Below are 4914 nucleotides of genomic sequence, written 5' to 3' on the forward strand. Positions count from 1 at the left end.
TTAGATTTGGTACATTATTATGGTCAAAACGACATTGTACTTCAACAAAAATACTTTACAGCTCCCTTTTTCAGTCCATTCAAATGTTTAAAATACATAGACACAATATAGCCTACATGTGATAAAACTAAAATAAGTAAATAAATAAATAAATAAATAAACTAACGCTAAACAAATGGCGCAGCTTGCACAATTTACTCCTCTTTGATTGTCTCGTTAAGATGACGCAGAAGTGCGTTCCAAAAGAAGAGTTTTTTTTTTTTTACCCCTACACCCTTCATCCCTTCGAAGCTCTCACTCCGGAGGGTAAACCCTTTGAAGGGATTAGGGCATAGGGATGAGCCCTTCCGAATGGAACGCAGGGATACAATCATCTCCATGACGCTGGGCAAGATCATATGACTAGGGCTCAGGGTGCGTTTCAGGGCAGGGCCGTCTGGGTCCTCTTTAATGTGCAGGTCTGGTTTCACCAGGACTGGCTTCCAGCTACACACCAGATCAATGGTGATCTCCTCATAGTCCGAACTAAACACAAGGAGAAAGAAGTTAAAAACTAAAAATTAAGAACAAACCGCAGCTTATTTTGGCAAAGAAGTTTAAAATTAGACAGGAAGTGGGTGTCTGACCACCACATAAATCAACTGACCACCTTTGATGGAGCACAGCTGGACAATACTGGTGATACTAATGCCATGAACCTCACAAAATTCTGGAAAATGCGGCTTCCTTGGAAATGCTCATTTCACCCAGTTTTTGCCATTTTTGTGTGCAACACATGTCACGTGGTCAGTGAACAGTCCATGTACGGTCCATGGACTGGAAGATTACAACTGATAGTAGTATAATTTAGGATATCTGTATTGTCCAATCACAGTTTAGATGCTACAGAGGTTACATTACTGCAAAGAACAATATGTCAGCTATATACCATGTGAATCCCATTTTTAGTATTATACAGGCCAATAAGCCAATAACTATTTTCATGTTATGGCCAATAATAATAATAATAATAATAATATTTAAGTAAAATATTTCTTGTTTTTTTAGATTAATTAAATCATATCCTAATTATTATAAATACAATAATATTAATAAATATTTGTTAAAATAAATATTAAAGTTCTATAATATTTTGTCCAGATAAATATAACAATTAAATATAACATAAAAACTAATAAAAACTCAAATCATAAAAAAAAAAAACTTTATAATATATAGTACAAAAAAAAAGGATATTCATTCTGAGATTTGTTAAAGATTAGATTTAGCACTGTTATTAAATTTAGAGTTTTTAATAACTTTTAGTGAGTTTTGTATGATGATAAAGGTGACAAAGGTATGCATACACAATTATAAATCCAGTGTCATCTATTCCCGAAAATCTGTAATATCGGCAAATAACTGCTACGGTATGGATATATCGTGCATCCCTAATCATTTTCTTAGTTTTAAAATAACAAAAATGGCATGAAGACAGGAAGCAAAGGAGAAGAACACAGTTCTTACTTACACAGGACAACGCCAAGTTCCTCTCTCACAGTTGAGCTGTAGGTGTAAAATGACCGCAAAAAGGCAATTCCTGCAGATGAACACTTCTTTATTAACAACTAGCAATGCATCACCCAGTCCACATCATGACCCCGAACATTCCTTTTTTAAGACACACCCCCAGGTGCTTCTCTTCGCTCAGATTTAAAGCAACAGTGTTGAATCAATACACCATCACATCACATGACAGCAGGTACGATTCCAGGTCAAAGCACTATGGACAAACAAAGACGTTATTTATCACAGAAACTCACTTTATGGTGTCATGTGATTCAAACTTAAGTTAGTGGGCCTCCTCACCTGTATATGTCTGCAGTCGTGGCCCCTGGCAGGAAGCTGGATGCGCCGGAAGGTGATCGGACACTTGAGCGAGACCTTGATGGCCGTCTGTTCCACGCCATCCTCGCCGTTAAGGCCGGGAGTTCCTGGGATGGTACCGCTACTGAAGTTCCTCTTAACTGTGAAAAAAGATGAGTTGTCACTGAGACATCCATGTACAAAAGTTAGTACATTAACTTAGTAACTTGGACCCATTTTCAAAAGTTTGTTTTAAGGCCCCAAAAATGAATGGCCAAAATGCATAAAAGGTTTCTGTTTTTAGTTGAAAATGGTGTCGAGTAAACAGCCCCAAATGCAAGTTTTTGAAAACAATACCGTTATCATCTCCGTGCAAACAACAAAAACATGAATTTGTGAAAAAGAGATGTCATGCGCATGCGTATTTCATGTTCAGTCTATAGGTGTGTAGTGTTTCTTTACAAAGTGACATTGCCAACTACTGACCAGGCAGCAAAATACAGCTTTTTTTAGTCATTTTTGTGGATCCATGTGAACGGGGATCGTTTTGTCTGTATGTGAAAAATGCAAATGAAAAACTTTTCTGTTTTTAGTTTATTGTTGTCGTGTCAATGCACCCTAAGAACCAGAATTCTCTCTTGCGCAAACATGCTGAAATTGAAAAGAAATGTGTGAAAATACCACACACAATTATTTGGATTATATACAATTCTCATGGTCTTGGAAAATCTGGATATGAGGGAATTTTAAAAGGTTTCTAGACCTGGAAAAGTCATGGAATTGATCTTAAACCGTCACCTTAATCATCATCCACTCAATAGCCTACTTTTTGACCTCATTTACAAACTTCTCTTTGTCAAATGTATTCTTTGTGCTGTTTCAAATAAATGACACTTGCTGTGATTTTTTTATTTGATGCAATTACATTCAGACATTTTTAAGTGTCTAAATACTTTTTGTTGCACTATCATTTAAAACAAAAGACAAATGTACTTTGTTTTACATTACAGGTCGTATTTAAAGATGAAACAACACGGTTACACACACATGGGGTAAAACCTTTTCTGTCTTTTTGACTATTTGGAAAGTTTTGAAACTCTTCCGACTTTCCCTCTCGTGTTTCTCAGTTAACATGTGCCGTCTGTTTGGAGGACTTCAGGACAAAAGATGAGCTTGGAGTGTTACCATGCCAACACTCCTTTCACAAGAAGTAAATCCCTCTGCTGCCTTTTATCATGTTAATGGCATTGAAGAAAAGAGGCTCAACACAGCCTGGGCCTCCGAACTGTAACAGCCAGACTAGTTTCAGAATAGCGGTTCAGATGTTTTGTCTTACCAGGTGTCTGGTGAAGTGGCTGGAGGTGAGATGTTCATGTCCCATGTGTAACGACAACCCCATCAGCGCTGCTTTGGGACAAACACACAGCCCGGGAAACTTGCTGGATGAGTTGCTTTAAGCCTCCCTTTCTGCCAAACACCTGGTTACGGACACTTACAATGCTATACGGACAACATTTTTACCTAGAAATCTCCTAGAGTTCAAGCAAATGGCCTTTATTTAAAAGCACTGCTGTTGTAAAACATCATGTTTTTGTATATGTGGTTAAAAATGTTTGCAGAATGTTTACACAATAAATATTGTGAGTTTCTTTCTTTGGTGTCCTGTATTATTATGGAAAATTAGGTATTTGCATAAAGTTGGAGGGACAGAAATACAAAGCTAATTTGAAATCAAATATATTTTAATACTTTGCATATTGCTGGGCCTATGCAGTTCATAGTAATTTAAATAGGTTACACTTTAACATTTCATGGCTGGAATTTAAGGTAGTGGTGGGCGCTTTTGAAACTGCTTAGTGAAGCATTGAAACCTTTACAAAGCTTCTGTTACGAATCAGTGGTTCGGAACGTGTTTCTAACTTTGTTACGTCATAACTGTTACGAAATAGAATGGTGCAGGTATGATGTCACTTTGTCGGCCAATAGTTAACATCACACTGGTTCCGTCGACAAAATCCCAATAGGATTTTTCCATAAGCTTTTGGATTATCGTGAAGAAAAAAAAAAACAAGCTCTGTGATCAACAAATTTTATAATACTTGCACGTTTTGTCCATCCATATAATTTTCACAGATGAACACTACTTTTATGAATTTTGAAGCCTAAATGCAGTCGCCAGAAGTAAAAAGCTAAAGGGTGTAAGCGAACTACACCACAGTCCCACAAGTTGAACTTCACCACCAATAAAGCTTCCGACAACTCTTTCAGTTTTTATATAAAAACATTTTCCCCAGAAAGTTTGAGTAAGAATAGTATACAGTGGGTACGGAAAGTATTCAGACCCCCTTAAATTTTTCACTCTGTTATATTGCAGCCATTTGCTAAAATCATTTAAGTTGATTTTTTTCCTCATTAATGTACACACAGCACCCCATATTGACAGAAAAACACAGAATTGTTGACATTTTGCAGATTTATTAAAAAAGAAAAACTGAAATATCGCATGGTCCTAAGTATTCAGACCCTTTGCTCAGTATTTAGTAGAAGCACCCTTTTGATCTAATACAGCCATGAGTCTTTTTGGGAAAGATGCAACAAGTTTTTCACACCTGGATTTAGGGATCTTCTGCCATTCCTCCCTGCAGATCATCTCCAGTTCTGTAAACATTGATGGACAGCCATTTTTAGGTCTCTCCAGAGATGCTCAATTGGGTTTAAGTCAGGGCTCTGGCTGGGCCATTCAAGAACAGTCACAGAGTTGTTGTGAAGCCACTCCTTCGTTATTTTAGCTGTGTGCTTAGGGTCATTGTCTTGTTGGAAGGTAAACCTTCGGCCCAGTCTGAGGTCCTGAGCACTCTGGAGAAGGTTTTCGTCCAGGATATCCCTGTACTTGGCCGCATTCATCTTTCCCTCGATTGCAACCAGTCGTCCTGTCCCTGTAGCTGAAAAACACCCCCACAGCATGATGCTGCCACCACCATGCTTCACTGTTGGGACTGTATTGGACAGGTGATGAGCAGTGCCTGGTTTTCTCCACACATACCGCTTAGAATTAAGGCCAAAAAGTTC

The 4914-nt window shown here is 37.8% G+C and overlaps 1 long non-coding RNA gene across 1 annotated transcript; it reads left to right on the plus strand.

Annotated features, from left to right (window-relative positions):
• The first annotated feature begins 1887 nt into the window (after positions 1-1887).
• On the plus strand, positions 1888-3350 carry LOC137027532 (uncharacterized). Its single transcript, XR_010896048.1, has 4 exons — positions 1888-2050; positions 2856-2897; positions 2973-3055; positions 3185-3350. It is a non-coding gene; the product is annotated as an uncharacterized lncRNA (long non-coding RNA).
• The last annotated feature ends 1564 nt before the right edge of the window (positions 3351-4914 follow it).

This window comes from Chanodichthys erythropterus, chromosome 10 (assembly GCF_024489055.1).
Source record: "Chanodichthys erythropterus isolate Z2021 chromosome 10, ASM2448905v1, whole genome shotgun sequence".
NCBI classification, from domain to species: Eukaryota; Metazoa; Chordata; class Actinopteri; order Cypriniformes; family Xenocyprididae; genus Chanodichthys; species Chanodichthys erythropterus.